A 15,713-nucleotide genomic window follows, 5' to 3' on the forward strand; every position below is an offset into this window, starting at 1 on the left:
TGCTTTGTGAACCATAAACTCCCTACTGTGTGGAAGCAGGTCACTCTGCCCATCCAGTCCACACTGACCCACCTCCCCTACCTTTTGCCTGTACCTCTGCCTTTCCCATGGCCAATCCACCTGACCTGGACATCTCTAGGTTGTGGGAGGAAACCCACACAGACACGGAAGAATGTGCAAAGTCCACACAGACAGTCGCCCGAGGTGGGAATTGAACCTGGGTCCCTGGCACTGTGAGGCAGCAGTGCTAACCGCTGAGCCACTACGCCATCCCACGGTGGCCTTGATCACACCCCCTGAATGAACTAAAACAACAACAATCCAGTCCACCTGGTTTATGTGGAGGTTTACATTACACACATGCTTTTCTCCATCAAGTAAGCATCAAATATCCCCCTTCAAGCCCTCCACTTAGTTTGGCTTCAATGATTGATGAGACTTGGGGGTCATTGGCTGGGCCAACATCTATTTAATCCCTAGTTACCCCCTTAAGAAGGTGGGGGTGAACTGCCTTCTGAACCGCTGCAGTCCATGTGCTGTACATGGCCCCACGATGCCCTTAAGGAGGGAATTTGAGGAATGTGACTCAGCGACAGCGAAGAAAGAGTGACATATTGCCAAGTCAGGGTGATGAGTGGTTTGGAGGGGAACTTGCAGTTGGTGGCACCCTGATCTATCTGCTTGTCTTTCTAGACTTAAGTACCACCCTCTGCATGAAAAGGTTGCCCCTTAGGTCTCTTATATCTTTCCCCTCTCCCCCTAAACCTATGTCCTCTAGTTCTGGACCCCCCAACCCCAGGGAAAAGACTTTGTCTCTTTACCCTATCCATGCCCCTAAACCTCCATAAGGTCACCCCTCAGCCTCTGACGCTCCAAGGAAAACAGCCCCAGCCTGTTCAGCCTCTCCCTGTAGCTCAAACCCTCCAAACCTGGCAACATCCTTGTAAATCTTTTCTGAACCCTTTCAAGTTTCTTAACATCCTTCCGATAGGAAGGAGACCAGAACTGCACAAAATATTCCAACAGTGGCCTAACCAATGTCCTGTACAGCCACAACATGACCTCCCAACTCCTGTACTCAATACTCTGACCAATAAAGGAAAACATACCAAAAGCTTACTTCACCACCTTATCTCCCTACAACCCTACTTTCAAGGAGATATGAACCTGCACTCCAAGGTCTCTTTGTTCAGCAACACTCCCTAGACCTTACCATTAAGTGTATAAGCCCTGCTAAAATTTGCTTTCCCAAAATGCAGCGCCTTGCATTTATTTGAATTTAACTCCATCTGCCACTTCTCAGCCCATTGGCCCATCTGATGACTATGACTCTAAGTGGTCGTGGGTTTGGAAGGTGCTGTCTAATGAGCCTCTGAGAGTTTCTGTAGTGTACCTTGTAGATGGTATTCCCTGCTGCTGAGCTTTGGTCGTGGAGGGAGTGAATATTGAAGTTGGTGGACAGGGTGCCAATCAAGAGGGCTGCTTTGTCCTGAATAGTTTTGACCTTAAGAGTGTTGTTGGGGCTGAACCCATCCAGACAAGTTGGGAGTATTCCATCACACTCCTGACTTGCACTTTGTAGATGGTGGACAGACTTTGGGGAGTCAGGAGGTGAGTTATCACAGTTGACCTGCTCTTTTATATTTATAAAAAAAGGTCTTTGCCTGGCATTTGAATGGGCAAAATGTTATTTGTCACTTTCCAGCCCAAAACTGGATATTGTACAGATCTTGGACATGGACTGCTTCAACCTATATCAGAGAAATTGCAAATAATGTTATGTATTGTGCAATCATCACACTTAAGGTGATTGGAAGAAGTCATGAGCTCAAGAGAATTCCTTTCTCAGCCCATTAAAACTTCCCCCAATCCACCTCTGACACCAGCATGATAAAGTGGTGTCACCCCCAGGCCGGACGGAATTTCACATTGGCCCCAAGGTCCCGTACTTCCCGCGGGAGCCTGTGCCCCACAACCTGAGCCGCCTCCGGAATTTTAATTTTGTCGCTTTTAGGGACATAAAAAGGAAGGCCCTGTATCGACTGCTGCTGCACACCGTCCACCTCTTCTCCCTCATCCACCGTCCGGACACGCCTTGGCGTGCCCATTTGCCACCGGGCGGCGGAGATCCCCAGTGGAGGGCTCTCTACGCGGGAGTCCTCCCCCTTTCTCTCGGGGATCTGGGGTGGAGGGTGCTGCACGCAGCAGTCCCCTGCAACCGCAGATTGCGGTGGTTCACGGACTCCCAGCCCAACTGCTTGTTCTGTGGCGCCGTGGAGTCCGTGGACCATGTATATATTGGGTGTGGGCGTTTGCACTCCCTTTTTGATTTCCTCAAAAACCTTCTCCTCTGTTTCTGGCTGCACTTCAGTCCCACGCTCCTGATCTTCGGGCACCCGGTACGGAGGAGGGAGGGCAGGTCCGAGGACCTCCTCGTGGGTCTGCTCCTGGGCCTGGCCAAACTGGCCATCAACAGGTCCAGGCAGCGGGCCGTGGAGGGGGTCGTTAGGGCCGACTGCCTGCCCCTCTTCCGGGGTTACGTTAGAGCCCGGGTGTCCTTGGAGAAGGAGCACGCGGTGTCCACCGACACCCTGGAGTTGTTCAGGGAGAGGTGGGCGCCGCAGGGAGTGGAGTGCATCATTTCTCCCTCCAACTCTATTTTGATTTAGTCCCTACCCTCCCCTTCACTGTTTTGATCACACAGCATTGCCCTGTGGTTTGAAGGGCAGTGCTTGTCACTGGCCACTCGGGTGTTTTTCCTATCTTCCTGGTGGTGGAAATTGAATAAAGATTCATGCACTTTGTGTCTTTTCACTGTGTCTCACACCTGCACACACACACCATGGGTGCTGGGGAAAAAATAAGCACTACCGCAGTTAGGCGGTAGTGTGGGGGTTAAGGAAAAAGAGAGAAAAAAAAAGAGAAATAAACAGGGGCCTAGTATTGCCCTTTGATAAAGAAAAAAAAAAAAAAAGTGGTGTCACCCCCAGCCCGGACGGAATTTCACATTGGCCCCAGAGACCCGTACTTCCCACGGGAGCCTGTGCCCTACACCTGAGCCGCCTCCGAAATTTTGGTTTTGTCCCTTTTAAGGACGTAAACAGGCAGGCCCTGTATCGACTGCTGCTGCACACCATCCACCTCTTCTCCCTCATCCACGCCTTGGCGTGCCCATTTGCCACCGGCGGTGGGGATCCCCAGTGGAAGGCTCTCTACGCGAGAGTCCTCCCCCTTTCTCTCGGGGATCTGGGGTGGAGGGTGCTGCACGCAGCAGTCCCCTGCAACCGCAGATTGCGGTGGTTCACGGACTCCCAGCCCAACTGCTTGTTCTGTGGCGCTGTGGAGTCCGTGGACCATGTATATATTGGGCGTGGGCGTTTGCACTCCCTTTTGGATTTTCTTAAAAACCTTCTCCTCTGCTTTTGGTTGCACTTCAGTCCCACGCTCCTGATCTTCGGGCACCCGGTACGGAGGAGGGAGGGCAGGTCCGAGGACCTCCTCGTGGGTCTGCTCCTGGGCCTGGCCAAACTGGCCGTGGAGGGGGTCGTTAGGGCCGACTGCTTGCCCCTCTTCCGCGGTTATGTTAGGGCCTGATTGTCTCTGGAGAAGGAGCACGCGATATCCACTGACACCCTGGAGCTGTTCAGGGACACGCGGGCACCACAGGAAGTGGAGTGCATTATTTCCCCCTCCAACTCTATTTTGATTAAATCCCTGGCCTCCCTTTCACTGTTTGATCACACAGCATTGCTCTTTGATGTGAAGGGCAGTGCTTGTCACTGGCCACTCGGGTATTTTCCTATCTTCCTGGTGGTGGAAATTTGAATAAAGATTCATGCACCTTGTGCCTCTCACTGTGTCTCACACCTGCGCGCACACACACACACACATACACACAACATGGATTAGATTAGATTACTTACAGTGTGGAAACAGGCCCTTCGGCCCAACAAGTCCACACCGCCCCGCCGAAGCGTAACCCACCCATACCCCTACATCTACATTTACCCCTTACCTAACACTATAGGCAATTTAGCATGGCCAATTCACCTGGCCTGCACATCTTTGGACTGTGGGAGGAAACCGGAGCACCCGGAGGAAACCCACGCAGACACGGGGAGAACGTGCAAACTCCACACAGTCAGTCGCCTGAGGCAGGAATTGAACCCGGGTCTCAGGCGCTGTGAGGCAGCAGTGCTAACCACTGTGCCACCGTGCCGCCCACATGGATGTTGGGGGAAAAATAAGCACGAAGGCAGTTAGGCAGTAGTGTGGGGGTCAATAAAAAAAAGTGGTGTCACACACTGCAGGGAATGCACAGTCGAGGCTGGCTTTGCCATGGGCACCCACATCTTTGGAGTTTGTTCTTTTTAAAAAACATTCATTCATTCACAGGATGAAAGCAAAACAAAACCTCAATTCCTTTTCTTGCAGCTTTCCTGGAGTTTTCAAACAGACATTGGATCTTGCTCGATTGTGAAATTACAAGAAACCTTTGCTCTGAGTTTATGACTGCCAAAAGTACAATAACTTTCCCAGCTAAGATAAACATCAGCAAAACACAGCAGCAGGGATCTGAATGTGAGCCAAGGATTCACGTGTAATCTAACACAGTAACCTAGAAAATTCCATTGCCATTAACAGAAAGTTGAGCTTATAGTTGCAAAGCCGCTCTGCGGTGCCTGGCTGTATGCCTTCACAGCACTGAACGTGCCCTCGGCTACTGTTACACGAAGGAACATAAGGAGCTGCTCCAACTAATGAGCATGGCAATGTACTGTGCACCTTTGCTGCATTGGGTAATCCAGAGAGGGCAGGAGTCCAATAACAGCATAAAAATTTGAAAAAAGCCTAGAATTGAAAAGCTAATCTCATAGGAGCAGAACGAGGTCATTCAGCCCATCAATTCTGCGCCACCATTCCATCATGGCTGATATGTTTCTCAACCTCATTCTCCTGCCTTCTCCCTGTAATCCTTGATCTCCTCACTAATCAAGTACCTACCTATCTCGGTCTTAAATACACTCAGTAACTTGGTCTCCACAGCCGTCTGTGGCAATGAGTTCTACGGGTCCACCATCCTCTGGACAGAGAAATCCCTCATCAAATTTCTAAATGGTCTTCCCTTCACTCTGAGGGCTATGCCCTTGGGCCCTCATCGCTGCTGCGAGTGAAAACATTTTCTCCATGTCAACCCTATCCAGGCCTCTTAGCATTCATCAAGTCCACATCAACCCTCCGAACACACCCCTCATATACCCTATAACCCTGTATATAGATGATGTAGAAGCTCTACAGTGTGGAAACAGGCCCTTTGGCCCAACAAGTCCACACTGACCCTCTGAAGAGTAACCCACCCAGACCCATTCCCCTACTCTATTATCTTACATTTACCCCTGATTAATGCACCTAACATCCCTGAACACTATGAGCAATTTAGCATGGTAAATTCACCTAACCTGCACATCTTTGGACTGTGGGAGGAAACTGGAGCACCTGCAGACACAGGGAGAATGTACAAACTCCACACAGACAGTCACCCGAGGCTGCAATTGAACCTGGGACTCTGGTGTTGTGAGGCTGCAGTGCTAACCACTGAGCCACAGTGCTGCCCTTTTGTAAGTTTCAATCAGACCGTACCTCATCCTTCTGAACTCCACTGAGTACAGACCCAGGTTCCTCAACCACTCCTGATATGACAGGCCCTTCATCCCCTGCATCATTCGTGTGAACTTCTTCTGGAGCCTATCTAACTCCAGCACATCTTTCCTGGAGGCCAGAAAAATATAGCAAGCCAGGCAGTATCAGGTGGTGGACAAGGATAACCCTTCTTTGTTGACTTCTCCACCTCCTGATGCTGCCAGGCTTGCTGTGTTCTTCCAGCTTGTCTAGTTTGGATTCCAGCATCTGCTGTTTTGTCTCAAACAGACGTTAGATCGGCCTTCCTGAGGGTGAACCCACAGAGAGGGACAGGCCCAGATGGAGACCCTGGCCGTACACTCAGGTCCTGCATGGACCAGCCGGTGGGAGTATTCACTGACATCTTTAACCTCGTCTTCCTCTGATCTGACGTTCCCACCTGCTCCAAGGAAACTACCATCATCCCAGTGCCAAAGAAAAAAAACATGCAACGTGCCTGGTGGTTCTGACCTCTATCGTTATGTCACTATGAAGTGCTCGGAGAGTTTGGTCATGGCTCACATCATCTCCAGCCTCCCAACCTGCGTTGATCCTTTGCAATTCACTTATCGTTGCAACAGGTCCACAGCAGATGCCATCTCCCTGACCCTATACTCATACCTGGACAACAAGGATACCTACATCAAGCTCCTGTTTATTGACTACAGCTCCACCTTCAAAACCATCATTCCAAACAAACTCACCCCCAAACTCTGAGACCTCGGTCTCAGCTCCCCCCCCCCCTTCTGGAAATGGATCCTGACCCATAGACCGCCATCAGTGAGGATAGGGGACAACACCTCCTCCATGATAATCCTCAACAGCAGTGCCCAAGAGAGTATGTACTCAGCCCCCTGCTGTACACCTGATGCACACATAACCACGTGGTCAAATCCCACACCGACTCCATTTACAAGTTTGCTAACGATGTTACTGACATGGAAACAACAATGACATGGAGTACAGGAAGGAGGTGGAGTGATTAGCAGCATTGTGTAAAGATAAAAACTCTCTCCATCAATGTCAGCAAAAGGAAGGAGCTGGTCACTGAGTTCAGGAAGTGGAGTGGAGGACACGCCCCCTGCCTGGATCAATGGGGCTGAGGTGGAGATGGTCGTGAGCATCAAGTTCCTGGGAGTGACCATCACCAACAGCCTGTCCTGGCCCACCCACAAGAAAGCACAACACCTCTACTCCCTTAGGAGGCAGAGGGAACTCGACATATCCACAGGGGCTCGGACCCATTTTTAACAGATGCACCATAGAAAGGATCCATACCAGATGAATCACAGGATGGTATGGCAACTTCCCAAGACCACGACAAACCAGAGAGGTGTGAACCCAGCCCAGTCCATCAGGATAACCAGCTTTCCATCCGTTGCCTCAGCCTATCCTTCCCACTGCCTCAGGAAAGCAGCCAACATCATCATAGACCCTCCCATCCTGGTTATAATCTCTTCCATCAGGCAGCACATGCAAACGTTTGCATACACATACAAATAGATTCAAACAGCTTCTTCCCCACTGTTAGCAGGCTTAGGAATGGACCTCTAATGTTAATGTTGATCTCTCTCTGCACCTTCTCGCAGTAGTACAGTCTACCTGTAAAGCATGTAAGACAACAACTTTCACTGCACTTCAGCACATGACAGTAATAAATAAATAAAAACTGCTTACGATATCCAAAAACCCTGCTGCACATCCCTGCTGGGGTACGTGATGTCTCTGATCGTGTTTTCTGGGTCCTTAAAGTGGGGGGGGAAAGAGAAGGAGCAGCCCGAAGTCGTGGTCCACATTGGCACCAATGACATAGGTAGGAGGAGGGCTGAGGATGTTAGGCAGGCTTTTAGGGAGCTAGGTTGGAAGCTCAGAGCTAGAACAAGCAGAGTTGTTGTCTCTGGTTTGTTACCCATGCCACGTGATAGAGAGTCGAGGAATAGGGAGAGAGAACAGTTAAATGTGTGGCTACAGGGATGGTGCAGGAGGGTGGGATTCCGGTTTCTGGATAACTGGGGTTCTTTCAGGGGAAGGTGGGACCTCTATAAACAGGATGGTCTCCACCTGAACCTGAGGGGCACCAGTATCCTTGGGGGGAGGTTTGCTAGTGCTCTTTGGGAGGGTTTAAACTAACTCTGCAGGGGCATGGGAACCTGGACTGTAGCTTTAGGGTACAGGGCCTTGAGTGTAGGGAGGTTAGGAACAAGGCATCGATCTTGAAGGAGGGTGCCAGTAAACAGGAAGGTGGCTTGAAGTGTGTATACTTCAATGCAAGAAGTATACGAAATAAGGTAGGTGAACTTGCAGCATGGGTTGGGACCTGGAATTTCGATGTTGTGGCTATTACGGAGACATGGGTGGAACAGGGACAGGAATGGCTGTTGCAGGTTCCAGGGTTTAAATGTTTTAGTAGGGTCAGAAGTGGGGGTAAAAGAGGGGGAGGTGTGTCATTGCTTGTCAAAGATAGTATTACAGCGGTGGAAAGGGTGATGGAGGAAGACTTGCCATCTGAGGTAGTTTGGGCTGAGGTTAGAAATAGGAAAGGTGAGGTCACCCTGTTAGGAGTTTTCTACAGGCCTCCTTATAGTCCTAGAGACATAGAGGAAAGGATTGAGAGGAAGATTCAGGAGAAGAGTGAAAGTAATAGAGTGGTTGTTATGGGGGTCTTTATTTTCCTGATATTGATTGGGAAAGCTATAGCTCAAGTTCGTTTGATGGGTCGGTGTTTGTCCAATATGTGCAGGAGGGTTTCCTGACACAATATGTAGACAGGCCAACAAGAGGTGAGGCCATACTGGATTTGGTTCTAGGTAATGAACCAGGCCAGGTGTTAGACTTGGAGGTAGGTGAGCACTTCGGGGGCAGTGACCACAATTCAGTGACTTTTACTCTAGTGATGGAGAGGGATAAATGTGCAGTGCAGGGTAAGAGTTATAGCTGGGGACAGGGAAATTATGATGCGGTGAGGCATGACTTAGGATGCATGGCTTGGAAAAGTAGGCTTCAAGGGAAGGGCGTAATTGATATGTGGAGCTTGTTCAAGGAGCAACTATTGAGTGTCCTTGATAAGTATGTACCGATCAGGCAGGGAGGAAAGGGTCGTGTGAGGGAGCCGTGGTTTAATAAGGAATTGGAATCCCTTGTTAAATGGAAGAGGGCGGCCTATGTAAAGATGAGGCGTGAAGGTTCAATTGGGGCGATTGAGAGTTATAAGGTAGCCCGGAAGGACCTGAAGAGAGAGCTAAGAGCAGCAAGGAGGGGACATGAAAAGTCCTTAGTTGGTAGGATTAGGGAAAACCCAAAGGCTTTCTATAGGTATGTCAGGAATAAAAGAATGACTAGGGTAGGAATAGGTCCAGTCAAGGATAATAGTGGGAAGTTGCGTGAGGAGGCTGAAGAAATTGGGGAGACACTGAATGAAAACTTTTCGTCAGTATTCACTCAGGAACAGGACATTGTTGCCGATGTGAATACTGAGTCACAATTAAGTAGAATGGATGGCTTTGAGGTATGTAGGGAAGAGGTGTTGGAAATTCTGGAAAGGGTGAAAATAGATAAGTCCCCTGGGCCTGATGGCATTTATCCTAGGATTCTCTGGGAACAAGGGAGGAGATTGCAGAGCCATTGGCCTTGATTTTTATGTCCTCGTTGTCTACAGGAATAGTGCCAGAAGACTGGAGGCTAGCAAATGTGGTCCCCTTGTTCAAGAAGGGGAGTAGGGATAACCCTAGTAACTATAGGCCAGTGAGTCTCACTTCTGTTGTGGGCAAAGTCTTAGAGAGAATAGCAAGGGATAGGATTTATGAACATCTGGATAGGAATAATGTGATCAAGGATAGTCAGCATAGTTTTGTGAAGGGCAGGTCGTGCCTCACAAACCTTATTGAATTCTTTGAGAAGGTGACTAAGGAAGTGGACGAGGGGAAAGCGGTAGATGTGGTGTATATGGATTTTAGTAAGGCATTTGATAAGGTTCCCCATGGTAGGCTACTGCAAAAAATACGGAGGTATGGCATTGAGGGTGAGTTGGAGGTTTGGATTAGGAATTGGCTGGCTGGAAGAAGACAGAGGGTAGTAGTTGATGGTAAAGGTTCATCTTGGAGTGCTGTTACTAGCGGTGTTCCGCAAGGATCTGTTTTGGGACCATTGCTGTTTGTCATTTTTATAAATGACCTGGAGGAGGGGTTAGAAGGTTGGGTGAGCAAGTTTGCGGATGATACAAAAGTCGGAGGAGTTGTTGATAGTGAGGAAGGATGTGGCAGGTTACAGCAGGATATAGATAAGCTGCAGAGCTGGGCAGAAAGGTAGCAAATGGAGTTCAATGTAGCTAAGTGTGAGGTGATTCACTTTGGTAAGAGTAACAAAAAGATGGGGTACTGGGCTAATGGTAGACTACTTGGTAGTGTGGATGAACAGAGGGATCTTGGTATCCATGTACACAGATCTCTGAAAGTTACCACCCAGGTAAATAGTGCGGTGAAGAAGGCATATGGTGTACTGGCTTTTATTGGTAGAGGAATTGAGTTCCGGAGTCCTGAGGTCATGTTGCAGTTGTATAAGACTGATGCAGCCGCATCTGGAGTATTGTGTGCAGTTTTGGTCGCCATACTATAGGAAGGATGTGGAGGCACTGGAACGGGTGCAGAAGAGGTTTACCAGGATGTTGCCTGGTATGGTAGGAAGATCGTATGAGGAAAGGCTGAGGCACTTGGGGCTGTTCTCATTGGAGAAAAGAAGGTTTAGAGGAGATTTGATAGAGGTGTACAAGATGATTAGGGGGTTAGATAGGGTTGACCGTGAGAACCTTTTTCCACGTATGGAGTCAGCTATTACGAGGGGGCATAGCTTTAAATTAAGGGGTGGTAGGTATAGGACAGATGTTAGGGGTAGATTCTTTACTCAGTGAGTCGTGAGTTCATGGAATGCCCTGCCAGTAGCAGTGGTGGACTCTCCCTCTTTATGGGCATTTAAACGGGCATTGGATAGGCATATGGAGGATAGTGGGCTAGTGTGGGTTAGGTGGGCTTGGATCGGCGCAACATCGAGGGCCAAAGGGCCTGTACTGCGCTGTATTCTTCTATGTTCTATGCTCTAGTATTCTAGCCCTCTTGAAGTGAATCATAACATTATGATTCACTTCACCTTCCCCCTCCCCTCTTCATTTGTTTCTTTCTCTTTGTATAAATTTGTGTGATGTTTCCCAAATTACCCAGGGAGGGAGTCAGAAACCTGACTGACCTATTAGCCTGACCTTGGACATTGGTAAGATTTTAAGAGTCCATTATTAAGGATGAGATTGCAGAGTACCCATAAGTGCTTGGTAAAATAGGACTGAGTTAGCACAGCTTCAACAGGGGGAGGTCATGCCTGACAAATCTGTTAGAATTCTTTCAAGAGATAACGAGCAAGTTAGACAAAGGAGAGCCTGTGAATTTTGGATCTTTTTGGGTTTCCAGAAGGCCTTTGACAAAGTGAGGCACAGGGGGCCACTAAAGATAAGAGCCTGTGATGCTAGGGGTAAGATACTGGCTTGGACAGAGGGTTGGCTCACTGGCAGAAGGTAGAGAGTGGGGATCAAAGGGTTCTTTTTCAGGATGGCAGCCAGTCTCCACTGGAGTTCCATAGGGGTCAGTGCTGGAACCACAACTATTCACATTACACATTAGTCCGGATGAAGGAATTGCTGGGATTGTTGCTAAGTGCACAAAATGACAAACAACACGTGTTGAGGAAACAGAAGACTACAGAAGGTCTTGGACAGATGAGGAGAGTAGAGAGAGAAGGGCAGCATGGTGGCTTAGTGGTTAGCGCTGCTGCCTCACAGCGCCATGGACCTGGGTTTGATTCCTGCCTCGGGTCACCACGTGGAGTTTGCACATTCTCCTTGTGTCTGTGTGGGTTTCCTCTAACTATCCAAAGATGTGCAGGTCAGGTGGATCAGCCATGCTAAATTGCCCATGGTGTAAGGTGCATTAGTCAGAAGGAAATATAAGGAAGGGTAATGGGTCTGGGTGGGTCCTCATTTGGAGGTCAGTGTGGATGTGTTGGGCCTGTTTCCATACGGTAGGGTATCAGAAGTGGCAGATGGAATACAAACGTGGCAAAATGTAAGGTTATGTACTTCGCTAGGAAGAATAGTGGCATAGAATATTATCTAAATGGGGAAAGGGCTTTGGCACTCTGAAGCCACAAAGAGAGTTGGGAGCCAGAGTTCAGGATTCGCTTAAGATTAAGATGTAGGTTCAGTAAGCAGAAAGACAAATGTAATGTTTGCTGGGCAGTAATATAAGAGCAGCGATGTGCTGGTCAGAGCGCATTTGGAATATTATGGGCAGGTTCAGGCCCAGTATCCAATGAAAACATGCTGGCATTTGAAGGGCTCCAGAGGAGGTTTACAAAAATGATCCTGGGGACGAAGGGATTGTTTGCTTGTTATAAACGAGGAGCTGTTGAGGACTCTGGGTTTCTACTCAATGGAGTTTAGAAGGATATGGGGGAGATGGTGGGCAGTGGGATTGGATTGAAGTTTACAGAATACTGAGGGGCCTAGATGGAGTGGATGGGTAGAAAATGTTTCCACTATTAGGAGAGACGAGGACCCAAGGGCAAAGCCTCAGAGTGAAGGGTCAACCCTTTCCAATGGAGGTGAGGGGGAACTTCTTCAGTCAGAGGGTGGGGAATGTGTGGAACTCCTTGCCACAGAGGGCTGTGGAAGCCTGGTTATTGAGTGTATTTAAGACCGAGATAGATAGGTTCCTGATTACCACGAATGCTGCATCCCTAACTTTTGAACTTGTATGTTTGGCTCTTGATTCATTGATGATGGGGAGATTTGTGCAGCGTCCTCCTTCAGCAAGTTGTTTACTTGTCCATTATTATAAAAGGACTGGATGCAGCAGGATTTGAGCTTTCATCCGATCCCACTGGTTGTGGGATCTCTTAGCTCGGCCTTGTATGTAGTCCAGTTTGGTAGCTTCACCAGGTTGACACCCCATCTTCAGGTTTGCTTGGTGTTGCTCCTGGCATATCCTCCTGCACTCCCTATCGAATCTTGCCATTCAAGAAAATAATGGGTGATCTGGTGTGGTCTCAACGCCACTTTCTTGCCCTTCTACCATAACCCTAGACTCCTGATCTGTCGAGAATCTTGCTAACTCAGCCTTGAGAATAAATTTAAATTAAAGTTTTCTCCAAAGGAAATTCAGAGGCAGCAAACTGAATCACAAAACCAAATACTAAGGTCGGAGTTCATTCTGCATCGACACGAACAGCAACATTGCAGGGACACATTTATAAAGCATCTTTAACAATAACTTATAGTTTTACAGCAACTTTAGTGTAATAGAACATCCCGAGACACTTTGCAGAAGTATGTAACACTCACAAACATTAAAGGTTATGGTATTGCCCTCAAAGCACAGCAACTAAATCCCCCTGCCCAAATCTTAAAGCTAAGCCCCAAATTACTAAGCCACAATGCCAAACATCTGCCCATACACTTAAGAATAGACAAAACTCAGACACCAACGCTAATAGCATCGTGCCCCCCCCCCCTGCCACAGGAACCCCCACTTGGGTAATAAACTACCTGCAATTTTGACTTTTGGCCCTTGTCCCTGTTATTTTCCCGTAGAAAGTGAGGACTGCAGATGCTGGAGATCAGAGTCGAGAGTGTGGTGCTGGAAAAGCACAGCAGGTCAGGCAGCATCAAAGGAGCAGGAGAACTAACATTTTGGGCACATGCCCATCATTAGGGCAGCCAGAGGGAGACTGCAGTGGGAGTTGGAACAGTTGAGATGATAGTGTTGAGACTCAACAAGAACATTTTGGTTGATTTTTACCCAATGACTTTTTTAAAAACTTATCCACAGGATGTGGGTATCATTGTCTGGGCTGTTTACTGCCTTTTTTGCCAACTGTTTTTGAACAAAGTGTCTTGTTCATCTATTCCAGAGGTTGGGGTGATAAAATGAACCACATTGCTGTAGGTCTGGAGTCACATGTAAACCAGACTTCATATGGATGGCAGATTGTCTTTCCGAAAAACATTAGTGAACTAGATGGGTTTTTAAACAACAATCGACAGTTTTTCCATCACTACCATAGGAACCTATAAAGTTCTAACAAAATGAGACAGGGTAAATGTACAATCCGGATGGGAGTGGGGTCCAGAATCAGGAGTCACAGTTGAATGATACAAAGGTAGGCCATTTAGGATGGAGATGAGATATATCTCCACCCAGAGAAAGGGGTGGCCAGGATAGAGTCCCCTTCACAAAGCGCTGGAACAAAAGTAAACAGCTTTTGGTGCCATCTCACCACCTCCTGCTGTGCTTTTCCAGCGCCACCATTTTTGATTGTTGTGGAATGGCAGAGCAGGGTAGAAGGGCCAAATGGCCTCCTCCTACTCCGATTTTCTATGAATCCATCCGCCCAGATCAATAGCCTGAGGCAGCTCTGTATTGTAGGGGGGGGAGAGAGAGAAGGGGGTGAGGGGGATGAGGGGTGAGGGGTGAGGGGGGTGAGGTGAGGGTGAGGAGTGAGGTTGGGGGGGGGAGGGGGGGGGGGGGGGAGGGTGAGGAGTGGGGGGGAAGGGGGAAAGAGGGGAGGAGGAGCCTGGGGATCCTGCTTCAGAGCCCGGCATGATGGTAGAGTGGGTCCCCTCCCTGAGAGAGAGGGAAAACCCCGGGGGAAGGAGCCACCCCACCAGGAGGGGGCTGTAGACCAGGCCCCGGACCCCCCAGCCTCCCCTTCCCGCCCCGGTACTCACAGCTCTCCACTCAGGCCGCTGTCAGTCCCCGGGCTCACGCAGCGCCGGTCGCGGGAGGATGAGACAGAGCGCGGGCTCCATACACGGGGCCTAGGCCTCAGGCTTCACCAACTCCCGTTTCCACGGCAACCGCCGCCATCTTGGTAACCCCGCCCCCTCCCGCTGTTTATTTCTCCTCAACTTCGGAAAACTCAAATATTATTTTAAACAATCCCTCTCTCCCCGCTTCTCACTACAAATAAATACAGAGTGAACTGTGTGTGGTCGATTAAAACCCTTAGTTTTATTGAGCCGGTGGTCACCTCTGACCCCCAGCGGCGTCACCTAGCAACATGTCACGGCCCTCTCCAAATCTGGAGAGATATTTACTGTCAATCATTGTTTTATTTTATAAAATGTTTTATCTGTTCACTGGTGCAGCATTCTAGTAATTATTTATTTTGTTTGATTTTAGTGGGCTAACAGGTGAGGTCACGGAGTCTGGTTGTTATGGGGGCCGTCGTCACGGCGGTCTCCATAGTAACTGGAGCCGATGGTGACGGCGGGGGGGTGAAGGCAGGGTCAGCCCTTAAAGGGGCTCTTCAAGCACCTTTCCGTCGGCGGACGAAAAATAAAAGGAGGATAGGGAATGGAATGGAAAATGTGAAGATTTAGCGAAGGAGAAAACCCCCTCCACAAAAACCTGGGAGGAGCTGGAAAGTCTCCCTTGGAGCAGACACGTCCATTATACTGTAAAATGTAAGGAGGAGGCCATTCAGCCCATCCAGTCTGCTGACCCTTTGAGTTTGCCTCTTTGTTGGCTACGTAGAACAGTTGATCTTCCGTAATTACACCGGCACCACTCCCCACCTCTTCCTCCGCCACATTGATGACTGCATTGGTGCCACCTCATGCTCCCGCGAGGAGGTTGAGCAATTCATCAACTTCACCAACACATTTCCACCCTGACCTTAAATTTACCTGTGTGGGATATCGGTAAATTAATGTTACTTCTGCAATTCTGCAATTCCATTTTACCAAGTAAAATGAACTCACACCAGTGTGTAATTGTTTTAGCCACGAGCTGAGCCAACAAGAATGGAAACGATGTGGAGGAAATATATAATTGTTTTTGTATTAGCTAAAATTGTATGTCAGAATGAGATGTGCCAGCAAAACAATGGTAGACATTACGGGCAAGTAGCTAAGATGTTGTGAGGGGATGAAGTTAAGCTCGATACGCCTGTACAAACAGTAGGTATCAACATCTGCTTCCCACTTTTACAAA

At 48.7% G+C, this 15,713-nt stretch overlaps 1 protein-coding gene across 2 annotated transcripts in view; it reads right to left on the reverse strand.

The window, feature by feature from the left end:
• ppp1r16a (protein phosphatase 1, regulatory subunit 16A) overlaps positions 1-14,571 on the reverse strand; it is an 87,885-nt gene extending 73,314 nt beyond the window's left edge. Inside the window, exon 1 of one of the 2 annotated variants that reach the window (XM_072576494.1) lies at positions 14,447-14,571. The gene's annotated coding sequence lies outside the window, so the exon portion shown is untranslated. The remainder of the gene's footprint in view (positions 1-14,446) is intronic. The other variant, XM_072576495.1, reaches the window with a different exon arrangement.
• Positions 14,572-15,713: the final 1,142 nt, after the last annotated feature.

The sequence above is a fragment of the Chiloscyllium punctatum genome, chromosome 8 (genome assembly GCF_047496795.1).
Source record: "Chiloscyllium punctatum isolate Juve2018m chromosome 8, sChiPun1.3, whole genome shotgun sequence".
NCBI classification, from domain to species: Eukaryota; Metazoa; Chordata; class Chondrichthyes; order Orectolobiformes; family Hemiscylliidae; genus Chiloscyllium; species Chiloscyllium punctatum.